General features: G+C 43.2%; 1 long non-coding RNA gene across 2 annotated transcripts; it reads left to right on the forward strand.

Moving 5' to 3' along the window:
• The first annotated feature begins 975 nt into the window (after positions 1 to 975).
• Positions 976 to 16,190, forward strand: LOC139592493 (uncharacterized). Of its 2 annotated transcripts, none has more exons than XR_011680024.1 (3): positions 976 to 1,279; positions 2,268 to 11,521; positions 11,817 to 16,190. It is a non-coding gene; the product is annotated as an uncharacterized lncRNA (long non-coding RNA). The 2 variants fall into 2 exon arrangements; XR_011680023.1 differs by having other exon boundaries at positions 2,268 to 3,892; positions 10,564 to 16,190.
• The last annotated feature ends 6,492 nt before the right edge of the window (positions 16,191 to 22,682 follow it).

Raw genomic sequence — 22,682 nt, forward strand, 5'->3', positions numbered from 1 at the left:
CCTGCTCAGCCTGCTCATCAGGAAGCAGCCCCGCTGGCATCTGCCTGCCCTGGCGTTCTTTGTGGAGGTGAGCCTGATGGCCAGCGCTGCCTGGCTGAGCTGCCTCTCAGCTCTCTGGCCTCTGGTAGCTGCAGCCGCCTGGGAGGCTGCCCGCGCCCGCTGCTGCCTGGAGCCGGCCCGCTCCCCTGCCACTGCCCTGTGCCTTTCAGCTCCTGGAGTGTCTGGACCTGAGCAAACACGGTCCCAGTGCCCTGTTGGTGCTATCCCGGCACCTGCCGAGCCAGCACAGGGACAGGCTGCGCCTGGAGCTCAGAGGCCTCGTGGTGCTCAGCAAGGAGCCCTCGCTGGTGAGAAGGGGGCAGTGGCTGAAGCCGCGCTGGCAGCGTGGGGCTGGGGAAGGGAGACCTTTGGGCTTGGCTGGCTGCTTTGGCAGCAGAGGCAGCTGCTGCCAGCTCTCCCGACTCCCGCTTCAGCTGCCCGAGTGCCCCAAGCAGCTGTTGGTGCTGCGGCCAGTCACGGCTTCACAGCACAGCCTGGTCTTGCACACAGGCCGGAGGAATACGAGGCCTCTATCAACACCTGGTGGAGCTGCTGGCCCATCCAGATGCAGAGATGGTCGGGATGAGCCTCTCTGTGCTCACGCATGTGCTCCGGGACAAAGACCTCGAGATACCCAGCACCGCCGCCCTGAAGCTGGCTGAGTCCCTGCTGCCACACTTTGAGAAGGTAAGGCTCTGCGCCCCCAGCCAAGGGCACTGGACGCTGCCTGCCTGGAAACTTTGTGCCCTGTGCACTTTAGAGCCTTTGCCCCAGTGGGCCTGGAGTAGTTGATGCTTAGGACTTTTCCTTTCCTCCAGGACAACAGCCATGTGCAGCTGCTCTCCATTCAGCTCTTTGGCAAGGTGCTGGAGCTGGGAGTGGGAGAGAGGGAAAATCCCCTCACGACAGTTGTGAGCCAGAGCCTGCTCCCTCTGTTCTTGCGCTGGCACCACGAGGACGTGCAGGTGGCCGAGGTGAGGTTTGGTGTGATGCTGCCGCATCCCTGGCCGGGGGCTCGGCCGCCTCCTGCCCCGGCGCCTCGCGGGCTCCAGCCTCCCCTGGCCTTGGCACAGGGAGCCGGCTCCCGTGTGACTCACCTGGGCTCTGGTGCCACCTGCGGCTCTCTGCTGCTCTGCAGGCGTCTCGCGAAGCCCTGCGTTGTGCCGCCCGCTTCCTGAGGAGGAGGGATCTCCAGGAGCCGCTGAGGAAGAAGCGGCGGATGAAGTTCGCCGAGAGCCTGGTAAGGACAGCCCGGGAGCCCCAGCCGCAGGCTGGACTGGAGAAGCCCCCCCTGCCCCCGGTGCTCAGTGCGGGGGGCTGGCAGCTGCGCCCCTGCCCGCCGCCGCCGCCGGGCCCGCCAGCCTGCATCCCCCACGCTGCTCGCTGCCCTGGGCCGTGCGCGCCGGCTCGGGCGGTGCCGGGCGCAGGGAGCGCCCGGCCCAGGGGCAGAGCCCGCTCCGAGCCTTCCCTGCCGCCTCTCCCCGCAGCTGCTGCAGGACGAGAGCCGAGCGGCCGAGCACCTGCGCTGGGCCCTGCCGCACCTGCGGAGCCCACAGAGGCCCCTACGAGAGGCGGCCGTCAGGTTCCTCGGTGAGCCAGCAGCCCGGCGCCCCTCCCCGCCTCCCGGCCCGGCCGCTGCCCCGGCAGCGGGAGCCGCGCCCGGGCCGCTGCAGCCCCGCCCGCCCTGGGCGCTGCCGCCGCCCTCCCGCAGCCGTGCCCTCGGCCGGCAGCGTGCGGCAGGGGCCCGGCACGAGCTCTGCCCGGCAGGAGGGCGTGCGGCCGCAGGGCTGGCAGCGCCCGTGTCGGGCAGCTGTGCCGCCCGGCGCCGCCACATGCTCTGTCTTAACAGGGGTGGCCGGAGTGCTCATGATGGGGCAGAAGGAGGAGCTCCAGGTCCTCAGTCAGGGTGAGTCAGGGCAGCCGCGTGGCAGCGAGTACCGCCCGGGGGAGGGGGGGCAGCAGCTGCAAATCCCGGCCCCGCAGCTACAATCCCTGACCGGGCTGCCGAGGGCTCTGCTCCCTGTGCGGACCAGGGGCGGCGGGGGCACAGCCCGGAGACCTTTCGGGGACACGTGGCGGATGCGTGGCCAGCACCTTCTGCCCGAAGCCCTTGTCTCCCGCTCCCTCCTGGCCATGGCGAGAGCCGGCCGGCATGGCCCTGGCAGGAGGCTTTCCTTGGATTCCCTCAATTTGGCTTCTGACCGTGGCTCTGTTCCTCTCTCTTCCAGCTCTTCAAGCCCTCAGGGAAGACGAGAGCCCATCCTCCATGAACACATGGATTCAGATGAAATTCGAAAGAAGATCTGCAGAACTTCGTTTGTCTCCTGGACCAGATGTACCTGTACCGGCCTCCTTCGATGATTTCCAGTTGGGACCGCCTGCAGCTCCAGGCACGGCTCTGGCTGCTCTCAGCTGAGCCTGTGCGAAGCTCCAGCAGCTCCTGCCATCTCTCTCCCTGTTGGCAGCTCCTTCCCTGCAGCCCTCAGGCCCTGCCCATGCCCTTTTTTACCTCCCAGCTCACCCCTTCGCTTTGCTTTCCCTTAATAAACTGTTTGTGTTTTTCACTTTACTCACGTCTCCGTGGAGTTGAAGCGGCGCAAAACCTGAGCCCGGGGACACGCAGGGCCCTGCTGCCGTTCTCCTCCCCGCTGTGTTCCGTGCACGGGCAGAGAGGAACAAGGGCAGCTCAGGCTGCAAAGGTCCCTGTCCCGCTGCTCCAGCTGCACAGCAGCATGGAGTTAAAGGACGTGCTGAGCACGCTGAAGGGGAAAAGGACCCTGGCTTTTAGAAGAGCCAACTCCAAACCCAGCCGTGAAGGATTCCAGTGCAGGCATCCACCGAGGGCAAAGGAGCCTGTAATGGCAGAAGTTTCCACCAAGAGCTTCCTGAAAGCACAGCGATGCTCCATCCCTACACAGGGACAGGAAGAGGGCAGGACAAGAGACCACCGTGGCCTAGCAGTGAGCTTTGGGTGTGCCGTAAAGCAAAAGAAGCAGCAGCGGCAGCGGAGTGGCTGGGACTCGGGAGCGCGACCGTCCCAGCGGCCGCAGCGCTGTCAGGCAGCGCCTAGATGCTGGGCGCGCTTCCGGTGGCTCTGGTCTCCCCAGAAGTGGGGAATCAGACGAACAAAAGCAAAGGTCCTGCAGCTGCCCCAGTGCAGCAGCCTGCAGAGTCAGTGCAGTTGCAGCCGCTGTAGGTGGATGAGTTCCGGAGTTTGGCTGCACGTCCGATGCATGCAGCCAGCCTTGCCCCATCCCATCCCATCCTGGAAGTAGATGATATCTGAGATCCTTTCCAACCAGTTTTATGACACTGGTTTTAAACGTTCTGTTAACTGGCACCATGTAACATTCACCTCTGGCATTTAACGGAAGTCAGGAAATTAGTATTAGCATTTCTTTATTACCTACATTTAAAGTGTCTATAACAAAATACATCTTTTTCAGGTTGGAATTGTAGTTTTTAGAATGTTTTTATTTCAAAGGGAATCCTCAAAATCTCCTGGAATTGTGTGTATTTTTTTTCTGTGACTAAGTAAAACTGCAGGAAAAACAGGCTGAAATAGAGGATGAAAGTCACAGGAGCAGGACTGTCTGCTTGCAGTCCCTGAAGAACATACAGCTTTGGCTAGTTGGAAGCTTTTCTTCATTTACAGCAGGCTTAGAAATGGAGGCTCCTGCAAAAACTCTCAGTCCAAAGAATTCAAATTTCAACCATTTTACAAACGATGCTGAAGTCCCTCCTGCTTTGTTCTTTGTGGATTCCTAGAGAGGTTGTGTATGACCTACACACAACACAGAAGTGGGAAAGATTTTTGCAGGTAATCTATAATATATGGATGCATATTTTCCAGGTAGGTGACAATATGCAGAGACCTCTCTCTTTCCCTTCCATAGCATTCATTCTCTCTAATAGGTTAATAATCTATTCAGAACTGACTGCCACATCTTGATGGAAAATATTCTGGATTATTAGATAAAAATCTATCTTCTCATTAACTCTCAATTTAGTTCAGTTTAGTAGACAATATTATTTCCATCAAACAATAATGGAATATGATGATATTTGGGTTGGAGTTTGTTGGTTAAACTATGACAGGGTTTGTTTGTTTTTTTCCCTTCTTGTCTTTACACACAGATTGCGTGAGATTTATTTCTTTTTTTTCTCTTTCTCCTCAGAATTTCGGTAGGTGGAGATGATTGGTGAAAAAAATGATTGACCAATGGGTTTTTTTTTAGTATGTCACATTATTAAGACAATTGTAATAGATACCCAACTATAAAAGAATCAATAGCACATTCAAGTTGTAAGGAATAGAAAAGCTGGTCTCTAAGAGTTTCATTTTGGCATTTCAAAGGGTTTGAGTAGATGAAACCAGACTGAAAATATTGCGAGAGTACAAACCATCTGCAACAGTAAGCCAGTAGGAATCACTAGAAAATTGCTTTATTGACAGACCTCTTTAACAGCAGCTCAGACCTAGAAGAAAGTAATGTTTTTAAAATCTCTCTACACCTGATCAGAAAAAACCGCTTCTTTTGTAAAAGATGTCTTCTACCTCATAATCAGGAAAAAGTGACATAAGAGTTCAACAACATGATGATATCCAGATCATCAAATGAGACATGTAAGTAGCCAGGGCACATTTTTGGCAGAAATTAATTGGAAAATAACAGTAGTAAATGGTGCTTCTCTTTTCTTCCAAGAAAATGAAACATAATTCTCCTCAAAATTATATTTATGAAAAACTTGTCTCATTCAACACACTCAGCACTTTCTGAACTGCCTGCAGCCACACTATGTCATGGTAATTTCTCCCATATGCTTGTTTTGGAAAACTTAGTGAGTCTCCCCTCTATAATATTTTTATTTTTCTAATTCGTGTACAACTTTAGAATTTCTTTAAAATTGTGTTTTAACCTTGATGTCCTTGTATCATAAACATTGAACCTCTTTTTGCTCACAGAGCAAGGGTTGGACATCTGTAAAAAAGTCTAATTTTATAGTTTTGGCATATGGCTCACAGTGCTGAGCTAGCAAAGGCTGTCTGCTATCCTTTAGAGCCAGATACAATTCCTATCAACATCCTTAAAATAACTGTCTCACTGGCTGTATGGGCTTGGGAATAGATCCTTCAGACAGGAAGAGAAGGATCAGCATTATGTGATGTCAATTGTTAAGATCAAAATATCAGGCAACAGAGTTTCATAAGCAGGCAGAGGACTCTTTCTGTTACCAAATGGCCCTGGACATGTGGAAACTCAGTAATTTCCTGACCTTACTGATGACAGGGACTGACTTCACTGTGACAGGCAATCACATTTGTGATCACTTCTCACATCCTTCCGTATGTAAAGGCCAACTAAAAACAGATTTACATTACAAAATCATCAATAATAATAAATCATTACCAGCCCAACAAACAAATAAAAACAAACCCCCAACCAAAAACCCAAAAAAAGAGTGTGTCTCTTGCCTCTGGTTTTATGTGGCAGGGTAAATGCAGACACAATAGTAAAGAAAAGGAGTCTTTAGGTTCTTATGTGAAGGAGAGGCTGTCAGAAGCTCCATGGCATGTTTTCCTATCAGTTGGCATCTGTGCTCTTTGTGAAGTAGGTCTGATTAAATGACCTTCTGCAGTCCAAAGTTGCAGTAGTTTTTGCCTGAAAAGTTAGGTGATATTTTCATTTGGCTAAGAAAATAAACTAACCTACCTGATTCAGAAGGACTGCCTTTGTTAAGGAAAAAAGAGATGCTGGAGAGTTAAAATATACAATGTTACCCCAGGATATCACACAGTGGGTTGCACAGTAAAATTGCACTTGAAAATAAAACAAAATAAAGTAAAAATAAAACAAAATACAATTAATAACAAAACAAAACCAAAACATTATTTGGGGCATTAATGTATAAATATATGACAAGTTTTTCTGTAACCTGGCATGCACAGTCTCCTGAGGGACCACCTAGTTCATTTCTACAATGTTAACAGTGGACAAAAGTGAATATGATAAACTAGAATAAAACACTGAACTCCAATGAGCTGAGCAAAGCTGTGTGGGTGATGGTTGCAGCAGGAGTCCACAGGATGCCAGGAAAGCTGTAAAGTCAGGAGCTTGGAAGGCAACTGTCATTTCCCCATGGTGTTTAAAACTACTGATTAATGGAGAGTGATGTTAGTGTTCTTCAGCTAACCTTTTTCAAGGGAAAATAAAGTCACTTTCAAACACTATTCTCTATTCAGCTCGTTGTTTGTGAATTCTTCAGGCCTGGGGATCTCCATTAGCAATTCTGTTTATACAGTTTGGTTTATTAAATATATACACCAAGGGAAATCATTTCCTTTTATTTGCAAACTAGACTCAAGGCACTGTAGAAGGATGTCTTGTTCTAAACTCAGTATGTAAAAATGAGGGTTTTTTTATTTTAAGAGCAAGAAAGTCCCATAATTTTCAGATGATGTGTTCATAACCTCCACTTCTGAGGTATCTTTTTTCAAAATACAATAAACTCAGTATCCCTTTGGAACCCATTATGGGAGGTGTTTCCATACAGCAAAAAGTTACCTTAAACATCCTAAATTTAATGAGGTCTTTGTACAAGCATCTGTATCACTGGAGTCACCATAGCCAATGTGTGCTAAATTACACTGAATAAGGATGGGGACACTGCTGTCAGTAGTCCTAGCAGATTTTAACACAGAATTTAGTTGTGTATGGCTGATGCATCCATTCTGTTTTCCTGCAATCTGTTCCCCATATTTGATTAACCTTTTTAGTTGGAAGTCTCTGCCCAAGTGAAACATTTAGTTCTATGGAATGAAAGTAATACAGATATGCAAAGTGTCAGGCAACAAGCAAGGTGTTCTGCCAAACTGTTCTGCAGTTTGAGCTGGCAAAATTTATTTGTTTGTAACTAGAATTTGACAGGAAAATGTGTAATTACTGAAGAAAATATGTTTCCCAGTGGCTAGAAAAATTATCCATACCATCAACATTTGGAAAATGTTGATGTAGTATTTCATCACAAATGCTGCTTAGACACTCAAATTTCCTCTTCCTTTGTGTTCATCAGACCTCTCAATCAGAGTACTTTTCTCATGAAACATTGTAAGTGGAGCTCTGATGAAGTATTTTGATGGCTCACCAAGGATGGAGCCCACTGTATAACTGAGGAAAAGCAGTGAGAAAGAGCCATGAAGTGCTATATCTTAAAGTATAGTTCTAGTTTTAAACGGCAATTTTTTGAAAAATTTCCTCTGGGAAATGGATTCTCTCTGTGTGGATGCCTGTGCCACACATATCAGATCTAGGGGCATTAAAAACCATCTTGTAGTGAGGATGCATGGGATTAAGTGTGCAGTCCCTCTTGAGAGATTTGCTGATAGGTGCCAGTACCATTTGCTTCACAAACCTAACAAATAAAAATAAAATCAAGCTACTAGTGTTCCTCAACATCTCTATTATTAGCTGCTAAAAGATACAGACATCCTTTTATTAAAAAGCATGACTGGGTGGGGTTATAAGAGTTATTTGAAGAGCACTTGGAATATGTGTTGCACTGAGCATGTACACCTGTACTGTATCTTTTAGTTTCTTAGGTTCTTTGTTATCACCTTGCAGATGTGTTTTCCTTCCACAGTTACCATCATTATTTCACAGTGTGGTGAACAAATCCCAAGTTCTTTAAAGTGCATCCTTGAACCTTCTCTGCTCCTCTTGCCACTTGTGTCTCTCTAATTGCCCTGTGTGCAAACCACCAGGATGTGCTGCTAAAAGGCAAATCTTGTCTCACTTCAGCACATGCAGAAGACTCCAAGTTTAGCAGAACAGCAGTGGTGTTTCAGCACAGCAGAGATGAGGATTTCTTTCTCATTTCCTAAAGGGAATCACTCAGTATGCAGGAATTTAGTGTCACTGCTCAGGAGCACCAGTATTTTTTTGGGAGACTATCACCCACTCAGTGCTTCTATAGGATGCTGCTACCCAGTGTATCTGTGTAATGAGTCCTTGCTACTTACCAATATAATAGGTACCTGAAGAGGTGTCTCAGCAAATATCCCCACCAAAAACTTTGACAAATGTTTCCAATTCCAAAATTTTGTATTGGACTAGGAATGGATTTAAGCTATAAAAACATTTAAATTACATTAATTCTACTGGGTTTTGAGTTCTGTACTCCAAGGACAGCAACTATGCCCATTTGTGAATTTTCTGACCATGTGGAATTTCATCAGAGGATGTGATCTCTTAAAAAATTATCTTTTTGTGGCATCAGTTTTCACAACCCTTCTTTTAGGACAGCTTGTTCTCCTCCACAATACATTGACAGGGGGCACCCCAAAACAGAATAATAGAATCATCTTGATCGGAAAAGCCCCTTAAAATCAGAGTCCAGCCAAAAAAACCCTTAAATCAGAGTCCAGCCATTAACCTGATACTACCAGGACCACCACTAAACCATGCACCTAAGCACCACCTTGAAACCTAGGGGCCAGGCACCTCCAAAATGTGGGGAGCATGTGGTCGCTGCCTGTTTGCCTGATTTAGAGACTGGACTTGAGCCTCCCTCTCTCATGGCCCAGTATCTAGCAGCACTTTGGCTGCACAGAGGGGATCTTTCAAATCCCCCACATCTGAGCTGCTGGGCCACAGAGAGGGAGGTGCTGTGGACATTTCTGAGGACATGAGAGGCAAATATCCTTATCTCTGGTCTGCAACAATTATATAATCTTACAGGCATTTTACTTTGTATAAACAATTAAAATAACCACTGGATCCGGACCTTTATTTCAGTTCTCCTTGACTGTCTTCACCTTCAGGTACTTTGGGAGCATTGTGAAATATTTCTGGTTACTACTTCTTTTGGAGAAATAACCTCATCCCAATTCAGGACTGTTGGGGGGGAGGGTGCATGTTTGTTGTTTGTTTTGTTGGGGAATTTTGTTATTTCGGTTTCTTATGTTTTATGGAACAGTAATTTCCTGCTTGGGTCCTGTCAAATCTTACTGAGATGACTTCCAGAAGGATTAATCAAAGCCTGGCCTGAGAATTTAGCCTTTTGTCAGAAATAAATCACTATTTTGATATTTGAAAAAGAGAAAAATATTGCTGAGGAGAACTGTTCCCTTTTTTAATATCTATTTATGTCTGGGCAATTTTTTTTTTTTATTACATAAATCATATGTAATGTTCTTCCTTGCATGCAAGCAATGAGAAAATATCCCCAGGCAAGTTGTTTTCCAAAATAATCAGCTCAGGCATTCCCCATCCGGAAAAATATTGTTATGGTACTGTGGCTTAAAACCAAGTGAGTGATGGAATATGACTGATGTGAGCCAGTGTACCAGAAAATGTTTTTGTTTCAAACATTATACCTGGTCTTGAATTCAGTCCCAGCTTTAGTATTTTAGTTACTCAAGGGCAGACATCAAACACCTGCTCTGTCCACTCTCCTTCACTGCCAACACCATTAATTTTCCAAATGAGTCAGCACATCTCTATTTATTCTTTAATTGATTTGCAATACTGAGTTCTAATTGAGACTGTAAAATTAAAGTTACAGATTTGATTGTCTGCTCAGAGTTCAGAACACTTCCTTGATCAGAGCTGAGTCTTACAAATTGTATAAACAAATGCAAAATAACAAAGAAAAATTCAAATTCACAGTTCTGCAAAATGAGCCAACTCATGTGCTTACTTCTTATTTGGGCTGTAACGCAGGCAAGTGCAAAATATTTCTGGAAGAATAAAACAAAGTCAAGGTGAAAATAAAACCTTTCCAATTTTATTTTTGAGGTGGCAAATCAGCCCCAAGAGTGCAGCAGATTAAATACAGCCACAGGACAACCCATTACTAATTTGCTTAAATCAAATTAGAATTGATTTCCAGATTCCATTTACAGAAATATGAGGATATAATTTGGTGGAAATGTTATGGAAATATGTATTCTGCAAGAAGCAAAGAGCATGGAGCATTAGCATTCCATGGCCCTTGTTCTGGTATAAAGAGTTGTTTCAAAGTCCCTCTCCCCCTTGAGGACAAAAGTAACTAAATGTACAGTTTTGTCTCCATTCAAGCCAATTGTATAATTGTAGAAGCAATTCAAATATTAAGAAAATAAGGTAAAAATAAAGTTTACCATCCATTTTTTAAGGCAATATGTAACACCACCTGCTCTGGCACACCATTTTTGTCATGTGTAGTCAGGGCCTGTATTAAGACTTGAAGGAATAAAGGCTCAGTTTTCTAAAATAATGTCGACTGAAAAACAAAAATTTCTTTTCGTGCTCTGTTCCAGGTTTGAATCTCCTCAGATAAGGACAAAGAATTTCTCCTTTTTAATGAAATTGTTTCGTTCTTCTTTTCCATGACTCATTCTAGTTCTAATTTTTTTCTGTGCTCCATGACTCAGACCATCCAGGCCTCCCAGTCTTCAATGCTATTTTTTCCTCTGTCCCTATGTATCCTTTCTTCTCTGTGAGACTTTTTGCACATATTTTTCCTGTTAACTACTTTCCACAGCATGAACAAGACTCAGCCGTGGGCCACTAACGAGGACCTGTTGATGGTGAAAGAGATCTTCCTTCTGGCTTCGTATCATTTGTGAAGCACATTCAAAAGTACAGAGACAAGAATCACCCTGTAGAATTTTAGACAGAGCTGCAGCACTGTATTCAAAGGTAGCATGCATGAAGGGTCTCAGAATCATAGAATGGTTTGGGTTGAAAGAGACCTTAATATGGAATATTAATCCAAATATTTCCTGGTGGGACGTGCCTGGTCTCATCTGACCCTTGCTGCTGGGCCAAAGGGAGCAGCTGTGGTGTTTCACCTCAGAGATACCTGTGGCTGGCTGGATGCTGCAGCTGGGCACTCGGAACAATTCCAGGCAAAGTAGGAACTCAATTTACCTCTGGTGGAAAAGGTTCAAGTGACGGTGAAGAGAAAAGGAGAGGATTCTATCGTGGAGTTGTAATCCAGAGTTTTATTCCAGGATGACAGACCTCTGAATCTTGTAACAGCTCCCAGCAGAATCCAGACCGCATGGTCTGGTCTCCTTTTAAGCCCCAGGGACAGGGAGGGGAAGGGACAGGTGAGGGCCAACCAGGTGTGAGGAGGGGAAGGCTCAAGGGATAAAGACACTTGGACAGGCCAATGAGCCCAGACCTGAGGGGCATCTTTTGAACTTCTGCCAACCACACCACGCCCTTGCTGGAATGTTAAGATTGATGGGCAGCTCTCAGCAGGAGGGCAAAGGGGAAAGGAGAGGTTGGCACACCTGAGGGGTTGGGATAGGTGAAACAGGAAATGGCATCACACTGCAACACCTTAATGATCTGGTCTTTAAGGACTCTCAGTGGTGGGACATCTTCCACTAGACCACCATTGCTCAAAGCCCCATCCAGCCTAGCCTTGAACACTCCCACAGATGGGGCATCCACACCTTCTCTGGGCAACCAATGTCTCACCACCCTCACAGGTAAGAATTTCTTCCTAATAACTAATCTAATCCTACCCTCCTTAAGCTTAAGGCCATTTCTCCTTGTCCTATGACTATATGTCCTTGCAAAAAGTCCCTTTCCAGACTTCTTGAAGGTCCCTTTCAGGTACTGGAAGGCTGCTCTAAGGTCTCCCTGAAGCCTTCTCTTCTTCAGGCTGAACAGCCCCAACTCCCTCTGCCTGTCCATATTGGAGAGGTGTTTCAATCCTTTGAACATCTTTGTGGCCCCTGTCTGGACTCGTTCCAACAGGTCTGCATCTTCCCTATGTTGTAGGCCCCAGAGCTGGATGCTGTGCTCCACATGAGGTCTCACAAGAGCAGAGAAGATGGGCAGAATTGCTTCCTTGCCCACACTTCTTTTGATGCCTCCCAGCTGGCTTTCTATGCTGTGAGTGTGCATTGCTGAAATGTCAATTCAACACCCCCAAGTCCTTCTAGGCAGAGCTACATCCATTCTCCACACATTTGTGCTTGGGATTGCCCCAACCCAGGTACAGGACCTTGCACCTGGCCCTGTTGAACGTCCTGAGGTTCTCACAGACCCTCCTTTCAAGGTCCCTCTGGCTACTGTCCTTCCCTCCAGCATGACAACCACACCACACAGCTTGCTGTTGTAGTCAGTCTTGCTGAAGGGGCACTCAGCCCCACTGTCCATGACACCACAAAGACACTCAACAGCACCAGTCTCAATACCCCCCGAGGATCCTAAAGGACATTTTCTTGTAACAAATATATTACGTGTACTTATATATCTATGATACTTCTAACTTCAAATTCAAAAGACAGTCCAATGGTTTCATTTTACAAAAACTGATAGTATTTTTAAAAATTGTACTACATTTTGTCAGTTGAGTCAACACAATTTTCTGATGCAGAATGCATGAGAGACAGTACTGTAAAGGCTACAAAAGAGCTCACTTCCAGCTACACCCAAGTGTGAGTTACCCTTACAGTATGTGAAGTGGGAGCATAGGGTTGTGTCTCGTGGTGGAGCAGGCACGCTCTGCAGCCCTTGGAGAGCCCACTCTGGAGCAGAAGGAAAGTTCATTAGCAGAAGGGAGTAGCATCAGAGAGGAACAGCCATGTCATGATAGACCACCAACCAGTGCTGCTCCTCACCTCACTGAAAGGGCTGAATGGGACCTGCGGGGACAGAGGGGGGAAAGGAGAGGGGTTTGGAGCGAAGGAGTGGAATCGACCTTGGGAAAGGTGAAACGATATTGATTTCATGTTGGTCTTTTTTATTATCTCACTGCTCAAATTAGTAATCAAATACTTATATTAACTGGCAATTAACTTTCCCCAAATCAGGTCTTTAACCTGTTATGCTAATTGGTCTTTGTCTTGCTTCTTGGTTTTTTTTACTGTTTTCTCCCCTCCTTACCATCTCCTCCCCAGTAAGTGGGGCAGAGTAAATGAGTGACTGCGTGGGGGTTTGGTTTCTACCCAGGGCCAACCCAGCACAGCAGTGTATTCAGGTCATGCAAAATTAAAGCATGTTGTTGAATGGCTGAGTGATAAAAATGAAAGATGAAATTTAGTGTTAGCAGTATTAATTAATGATCACAGAAAAGAGTCCAAAAAAAAGGCCCTAATGTTGGACTTGTTCACTCCTGCTGCTCAGTATTAAATCTGAAGGAATAACTAACAAACACAAAATTTTCATGGTATATTCTGGTTAGTTACAACTGACTCTATTGCAAAGAAAGTTGAGCCCTATCAACAACTTGACTCTCCCAAAGTGCGACCACATTTTAGAATACAAATACATTTAAAAGGTGGAAGTTCCAAAATTAAATTCAATTCAGGATTTCTACAGGCAAGTTAGTCCTAAACAAGGACAGCATTAGCCATATTTCTGATACAACTATGCCCTTTTACTAGTGTCCTACAAGGCCTGTTTTCTATCTGAGCCAGACTGTGTGGTGAAATTGTCTCTCCTGAAATGCATCAGCAGTGATGTGGTTTTTATGATTCACAATGCAAAGCTTGGGCAGAGTAAAAACACAGCGCATAATGCAGAATATAGTGCTTCAGGGAGTGTGGCTGATAAGGGAGAAAAGGACACAAACTATAACTAAATCAGCAATGAACTAAAGAAAATTGCCTATGAATATTTTCTTAACCTAATTTGAATTTAAATTTTTTATTTTGTTTCTGTGAAAAACTTCATTTTGCTTCAGATTTGACTACACCCAGCATACACTTTCTTATTAAAATACTGAATTAATTTAAATAAGTATTGAATTTATTACATTTTCAACTCATTATTAAATATTAGAAATATTTTCCAGATAGAGAATTCATTTTTCCATTAATTGTTTACTGTCAATAAAGTATCACTAGAAAACTTCTGACTGTTTCTCATAATTTGGTGAGCTAATGAGGGCAGTTTATTATTCTGAGAATTTACAGACTAAACGACCCTGTCTTTTTCAAGGTAAACCATTATTATCTCCAGCTGTGTACATCTACCTCTATACTGAGAATTGTGCCTCCTTTCCCACCCTACATCCCTGTCTGCTTGTGTTACTACCACCTTACCAGTTCCACACAAAATTATTTAGGTAAAGGATAGATGGAGAAAGCAGTCATCCAAACTGGGAGAGGGAAATATCCACTTGGAAGGAGAAAATAGAAAAGACCAGCATGTATGGAGTAGTTCATCAAATTAGATGTGTTAATTCATCTGACTGTGCTCCAAACCTCAAGAAGTGCTGTATGTTTTTTCAAAGATCAGACATAAAGTATTGAATCAGGCAGGTATATTTAGATGTTATGGTCCAGATTCCAGACTGCTAATTAGAGGCACTCAAAAATAAACCCCCAGAGCTGTACATTCACTCAGTTTCGAGATTGCTATTCCAAAACAAATTATAATTTGTTCCTTGCTGTATTTGCTATTGTAAGTGTCTCACTTTAGTGAGAAAGTTTTCAGTAGGGAAAAAAAAATCATCCAAATCCCACAAGAAAGGAATTTCAAGCAAAGAAATATTTCTCTGTGAGAGAAAAATGTATTGAGGTTAGGCTCAGTGAATTAATGTAGTATCAGAGTGACAGGTGTTTAGGAAATACTTAAAGACAGCAGAAGTAAATGACAGCTGTGAATGTAGCAGAGAGCAGACTCTGAGCCTGTTCACATTTTCCAGAATTAAAGGTGCAATTTATCTCCAAAGCACACCAGAAAGTGCCAAGGGGGAGGGTCACCATAGCCTAGTATTGTCACAATATGTCTGATTACACAGCTCCTCTCCTGGGAATGAGACCCGTGACTTTGAGCCCACCCAGGATTTGGTAACACCAGTAACCTCAGTGTTGAAAGGGGAACTGAGCCAGCCCTGTGCCAGCCTTCTATCATCATGCTCCTAAAAAAGGAAATTTATTCCCTGCACAGTTTGTGTGCCAGGGCAAGGGATGGCACAGGACATGGCCATGGACCATGGAGACCTTTCCTTGGACTCCAAGGAAGCTCCCACACTGAACACAAGAAGGCACATGTCCCACAGCAGGGACATAAAAGTGGGATCCAAGAAAGGTAGCAGAGATGAACCCTCCCTTTGGGAAATCTATATTTACTGGCAGATATATGCCCCTTCTCAACATGTATTTGACCATAACCAGGCAGATTTTGTGGTGAACTGAAATGTAGGGCATTATTCATTTATTACAAATGAGCACTCTCCAACTATTATAAAAACTCTTACATTGGTTTCCTAGTTGAATCCTTGGAAGCTCTGTCTTGCACAGGAACTGAGGAACAAGCAAAGAAGCTTCTTTAATTTTTTATCCAATTCAAATATTTTGTTTAGAATGCATCTTTTTTTGTGAAGGGGAATGAAGGCTGTCAGGTGGGTTTTAAATGTGGTTACTAGAAACACAAATATAAATGAAATTTTTAAGAAAATCTACCTTCCACCAATAATGAAGCCATCAAAAAGTGTAACACTGCACACGGAAATAGGTCTCATTATGCAAATATATTGCAGAGGATCTTAATAGATGGGAGCCCCTCTGTCTCAGTCTCTGTAATTATAATGTACTGTATATAATTAAAATTAATGTAATTAAAACAGTCTCAGCACCAAGTTCAATTATGTCACTCAAATGTTGCCTCTAGACACATCAGAATTGGCACATCAGTATTATGGAGAAGATAATCTTATATTCTTTTCGATTAACAAACAGCTGGGACCAAAAGAGGGTTAAAGGGTAAAAAAAGCAATATTAAAACTCTTTCCTTAAAACAAAACAAAACAAAAAAAGTGCTTTATCTCTTAAGAGAAACTTACAACATCCCAAACATCTCTGTTTTAATGAATATATGCAATAACTAGCAAATTAGACTTCTGATAAGGCAAAACCCAACAGTTTAATCCTCTAATATAATTCTGTATCCCTAATAAAGGATAATAGCCCTGTGAATAGGAAAGCTAGCAAAACCTACACCTCTGTGATCCATTGGTGGATGAACCTCAGTGTCATCAGCTTTACACCACTGCCATTCTCAGATCTCCCCACATCCCATGTCTGTCTCACTCCTGGCTGGGCAAAAAGCCCACATAGCCCAGGAGTGTAGGGGCCCTGCCAGCCACCTCCCCTCTCCTGCAGCATCACCCAGCATAAACCACAGGTGGTAAGGACACACACAGGTACACTGACCATGGCAATGGCAATGCTAAATAGGTAAATAATATGCTTTTAATAATGCTTTTAATAAATAAAAATAAATAATAAAATAATAATGCTTTTAATAAAAATCTTGATGATATCTTCACATAATTCTTGTAGTAGTTACTCTATATCAGCCTTGATAATGTCGTCTCTGACACTGTGTAAAAAGTTTCTGGGATGGGAATGTGGTGCTAGAAGAATACCCAAGGTTTTCCAGAAATGATGCTGATCTTGAAGGTCCCAGTACAAGTCCTGAACCTGAAACTGTCTTTCAAACAAGATGAAAGTTACATACTAAACTCTCAGGAATCATGAAAGACTGTATCCTATTAGCTCCTTGATCTCTGTCAGTTTACACAGAGCCTATACTTATGTTACAGTGATAACCTTTAAAATTTCTACTGTCCCTTACACATTCGAACCATTTTGCAGCTCTTTCCTTGGCAAGTGAGGGGCAATAATTTCGCTTTTTGTCCACCTTTGAGGCTTCTGTGCAATACCTTCTATCTACAAGAAAAATGAATTCATTCTGGAGTGTGAAATGGAACAATTTCACAGGAGAACACATTGTTTCACGGGTATTTTGCCTCATGTTCTATATCTGAAAAGTACTTTAAATTACTAATATAGCCTAGCAATAATAAAGGCTCTGGCTTTCAAAGAGCAGTAGAAATTGAACATATGGAGTGTCTAGTCTTCTCTTTCTTAAAAATACATATGCATTTCCATGTTTTGGGGTTTTACTGTTGTTGTGAGGTACTTTCTTTTCCTTAAAGAAGCAGGAAGCAGGGAGAAAAATAAAAGTAGGCCACTCTAGGCTACAGCATATTTATACAGCTAAGTTGGTTTTGAATGACTAAACCTAAAGAATTTCACCACATAAATTCCAGAAATGGAGTCAGGCAATGACTACATTAACAGTTATTTTTCAGAAAAGGATCAGTGAGGTACCAGATGGCACGGACTTATCTCTACAGAGTTGTGGGGTAGGAGCTGAGGAACCATCAACCAGCATAACCTCAGTCCAGGAATGGCAGCCAAACCAGCTGAAAGATTCATGAAGAGGACAATGACAAAGAGGAATGCAGATGGGTTTGTCAGAGATAAAACATGTCAAATCAGTTTTCCCAGTAACCTGGTAAGATTTCCCAGGAACGTATTTAAGTAGCCAGTCTCCTCTCTTTCCCAAGATTAGTAATATTTTGGTACTTTCTCCCTTGACATTCCTAAAAACAGGCCAGGGAAGCCTGGGCTGGACAAAAACATTACAGAAAAACTATTATAGATTGCAAAACTCTGGAAAATAGTTAGCCAGAGATTGAATGTCATCAGTTTGTGATCAAAATGGAAAAACATTTTGTAGTTTTGCAGGGCTCCTTCTTTGGCCTTAATTAATATATTTATGCTAATTCTTACATATATTGAAGACCTGAAGGGTAAAAGAGAGATTGTTCTCACCAATTCAGTACATGATATCACTCCAGAACACACCACTACTATGATAGAGAGCAGCATTAAAATTCAATAGCATCCTGATATATAGGGAAACAGGTTGAAAAAAGTAATACAGTCGAGCAGGAAGGGTACACACACAGAGACAAGAATAATAAATTGCATGACCCAGGATCAGGAATGATTGCCTAGACAGCAGTTCTACAGAAAAGATATGCACTTTATAATGGATTGCAAGGGAAGCGTGAGTCAACATTGTCACTCATTGCAAAAAGACAAGCATCTATACCTGAACAAGCCCACAAAGGTACAGCCTGTCAAACACCAAATTTGCTTGCTGTAAAGCACATGTTAGTGCATTCGTGAGCTGTACTTTTAGTCTCTATGAATTCCTATTAAAAAAAAGATAGTTTTTGCCTTTTGAATCACAGCACATAAAATGAAAGTAGTACAATACATGCAAAACATGTTTTCTGGCTCACGCAGCATTAATGTATTTATTCACAAAATAACATTTAAAAATACTAAAGATGATGTGTTGAAAATTGTAAAATATTCCCCTGTTGACTTCCACTGATGATTAAATTTACATAGGTGGATATTTTAAGAATTCATTTTCTTGATATGGTTTATACAGAATTCATTGAGAGACCAGGAAATAAAATGAAAACAATAATTTTAATTGTCCCTTCCCAGCCTTGTTAGGAGTAATTTCTCAAAGTATTATTGTACTTTAATTAGAAATTTTTAAAACATAGATTATTTCATAAGACTAATAGAAATTCCTGCTATTTTTCCCTGATAATAAGAAACATGTGAAAAAATGCATGTCATGCATTTTGTGCATCACTCTGCACAGAGATTCTTTGACAAGCATGTGAAATTCTTATTTCATTTTTTTTGTATTCTTTGTCTTATGAAAAAAAAAAAGAGGAGAAATAAGTACCTCCTGCTTGGGAATAACATAGTGTCTTTATTGTTATTTACTGGAAAATATGTCCATTAAAGGCAGAATACTTTAAGTTCTTGACAGTAGTTACTCAGCTCACTATTTCAAATGCTAAATCCAATCCCCACTACAGTACACGTGGTTTATGAACATTCTCATTGTCAGTGCAGCAAAACACTTTCAGTAATAGAGGCTGAAAATTTTTGATAGTAAGTAAAATATATTTCTTCTACAACCCTGATCATTCACCATCATAATCTACACATATGAATTCTGTGAACTGCATAGAACAGAAGGCCGGGGTGTGAAGCTTGAGAAACATCAGACCATTATCATTATGGTTAATGTATTTATTCATATTTTTCACAGAGTGGAGAATGAGGTGGGTTGAGAACTGGCTGGATAGCAGATCCCACAGGATTCTGACCAGTGGCACAGGGTCTTGTTGGAAGCCTGTCACTACTGGAGCCCCCTGAGGGTCCATACTGGGCATTGTTTAACTTCTGCATCAATGACTTGGGTGAAGGGGCAGAGGCCTCCTCAGTGGGTTCACTGAGGGCCCAAAGCTGGGAGGAGCAGCCAATACCCCAGAGTGCTGTGCAGCCCTTCAGAAGGGCCTCGGCAGGCTGGAGAGATGGGCAGAGAAAAACCTTCTGAAATGTAACAAGGGCAAGTACAGGGTCCTTATCCCTCTACCTGGGCAGGAATAACCCCAGGCTCCAGCACAGGCTGGGGGCCAACCTGCTGGGGAGCAGCTCTGTGGAGAAGGACCTGGGGGTCCTGGTGGACAATCAGCTGTCCATTAACCTTGTGGCCAAGAAGGCCAATGGTGTCCTGGAGCTCATTAGGAAGAGCATTGCCAGCAGGTGGAGGGAGGTGATCCTGTCCTCCTACTCAGCCATGGTGAGGACACATCTGGAGCAGGTCCAGAAGAAGGGCAACAGTGATTAAGGTACTGGAGAATCTCTATTACAAGGGAAGACTGAGGGAGCTGGGGCTGTTCAGACTCAAAAAAACAACCAAGTGAGAGGGCATCTCAGTAATATCTGTAAGTATTTGAAGGTTCAGTGTCAAGAAGATGGAGCTAGGCTCTTGTCAGTAGTGCCAAGCAATAGCACAAGAGGCAATGAGCAGAAACTGATGCACAAGAAATTCCACCTGAATGGAATTTACTGTATGGGTGATCACACACTGGAACAGATTGCCCACAGGCTGTGGAGTCTCCCTCACTGGAGATATTCAAGAACCATCTGGACACAATCCTATGCCTTGTGGTCTGGGATGACCCTTCTTGAGCAGGGAAGTTGGAGCAGATGACCCATTATGGTCCCTTCCATTCTGTGGTTTAATTTATGTGGTAGACGAAATACTTAGGAGCAATAAATCACACTGTAAGTTGTAATTTTTGAAACTTTATGAATATAAGGAACTGAGGTGGAAAAATGTCTCCCAGAATATGAACAAATCTTCTGGCAGAATGCAGTCACTAAAGTAATACTCAGAAATTCTGCTTATCTATGAAGTGCACCTATTACAATAGAGCAACAATGACTCAAAAATGTGCATTAGTTCACTATGTGACTTTTCTTTAGATCAAATTATGCTTGTGCTTGTTGAGGATGAAAGATGCAGAAATAAAGCACAAAGAAAATCCCCTCTTTGCCCAGAGGCTTACATTCCCAGAGTTACCATAAAAGAAAAATCAACAACATTAGCCAACTTTTTTTATTGAATAGAAAGAAAGATGATGTCTGCTTCCATAGCATACTGACCTTATGATCCCAGACCAATGCAGAACAAGTCACAAGCTCTCATGGAGTGCTTTTACTACTGGAGTAAAACTCATGCATCAAAGTGGTCATGGACATAAAAAGACATGTAAAAACATAACATAAAGAGTTAAGCAAAGATACTCCAGGTGTGTTAGCACCTTCACATGAGTGGGTCCAGAACAGAAAAGCAGCTCTGAGCCCTCATGGCAAAACCTTTTATCTCACCACCTATGCTGGAACCTCCTGAAGCCACAACAGTGTGAGTCAAATCTCCTGCCCGAGGGATGATGAAAACACCTGCTGTAAGAAGCCATGTGGGAAAGAGAACTCAAATGGAACTTGGCAAACAGCCTGACCCTGACATCTTAAGGTACCAGCTCACAAATCAGGGAGCTACAAGAGCACACTGGTAACAGCACACATGGCAGACATATGTGTTGATACCAAGGGAGAGCAAAGCGCAGAGCAGCTTCCTCCAACAAGAGGAAAGGGAGACATCTTACTTAGGAATTAGGTCTTCTTTTTCTTCTAGCAAGAAAGAATAAGCTGCTCATTTCTGACAGTAGGCACAGACCAGAGAGGCTTCATTAGCTCAGGGCATTCTCAGCCTCTGGGCATGTATTGTCAGGAAGAGGAAGAAACAGAGAAGCTTCCTCCTCTTCTTTTTATGTAGGCAATGGTGATACAAGGCTACAGAGGTACCTCTACTCAGGCTCAGCTCCTGAAGCTGCATGCTTGTATGATGTGCATGTTTTGATACTCTAAGGAGAATTACAACTACTTCATACACCATATATGCAAGGTGTGAGTCACTCATCTCCACATCTCTCCAACATGCCAGATGCATTTCTCAGCAGATAAAAGAGCAGAGGAACTTTGCTGCAGGCATCAAGCAGAAAGCTATATCATATTCCCCTCTGTTCCTTCCAAGTATCTGTTGCAGTTTTAAAAGGTCCTTGATTCAGTTTCCCCAAGCAGAAAAAAATGATCATTAAATAGTCATGAGCAATTTGCTAAAAAAAAACCTGAAAGGCTTGGTGATCACACCCAAGAAATTGTAGAGAGTCCAAGCAAAACAAAACAGATCCAGTCCAATCACTGGTTATCAAATACATAACTCTTTCATAAACTAAATATGATCCACCCTAAAACAAATTTGACTTTCAGCCCTACAAGCAGTACTGGAAGGTTGCTCTGAAATATCACTTTGTATGGTTTCATGAGTCCACATCTGTAAGTCAATATGCAGCTGCACATACAAAAGCCCTAAGGAGATATCTAAAGGGCTTCCCTTTTTGCAGCTGCCTTTCCAAGGACATAATTTCACAGAGCCAGAAAATGTGCATGTTAGTTAGCAAAGGCTACCTTTCAATACTGCTTTCCAATTCACTAACTTCCTTTCCCTAGTGTCTAGATAATTACCTTCTAGCTGTATCCCTGGAGTGGTGCCTAAGGCATAAATGAGGACAGAGACAACAGAAAAAATCACTGAGGTTAATTCCCCTTGGTGTCCTGAGAACAGAGACCACATACCAGCTTAATTCAGATGGCTAGAGGAGAAAAAAGAGAATACAAAGATTGAATTGTTATTCTTTCTGGTGATTGAATGGTAGAGGAGTAATTTATCAATATACGTTTTATGCAAAAAATTTTTAAGAAAGAAAACCACGAAATAACCCCATAAGTAAATTTCATATTTTTTTTATCTCTAAGCCCCTGAATATTTTTAAATATTTTTAGCAATATAACCTCAGCACAAAATATGATGCCCTCACCAAAGTATAATATGTAACAATTTTCCCACAAAGTACATTTTTTCAGAGACAAAGGGGATAAAAAATTTCATGTCAGGTTATTATTTTGTTGCTGTTATAAGAATGATTTGCTATGATACATTCTGCCTTGAGTCACCAGCACATCAGTGGAGTCAATTCATTCCCCAGCCTTACATTTGCCAAGAAATTCATGCTCAGATCCCTTTAATCCCAGTAAAAGGACTTCACTGACAAAATTATGGCTGCTTCCTGTCTGAATGAAGCCCTAGCACAAGGATTATACTGTACTGCACTAGGGATGGACTAGGAAGATCTTGTATGAAATTTCTGTCCTGCAGAAATAATTGATACATTTGCTACTGACTGCACTGCAACATAATTTTACTAAAAGCATCTTCATGCAATTTCTACTCTTTGCCTAATTAAGATATTCAGAAAAATAATAGTGATCTTGTGACAAACCAGCTAATTTACTAAGGACTTTGGCATCAGGGGACCTGAAGATCATTTAACTTTTCTGA

Source organism: Agelaius tricolor, unplaced genomic scaffold (genome assembly GCF_023055355.1).
Source record: "Agelaius tricolor isolate 1412-34295 unplaced genomic scaffold, bAgeTri1.0.p SCAF_8, whole genome shotgun sequence".
Classification (NCBI taxonomy): domain Eukaryota; kingdom Metazoa; phylum Chordata; class Aves; order Passeriformes; family Icteridae; genus Agelaius; species Agelaius tricolor.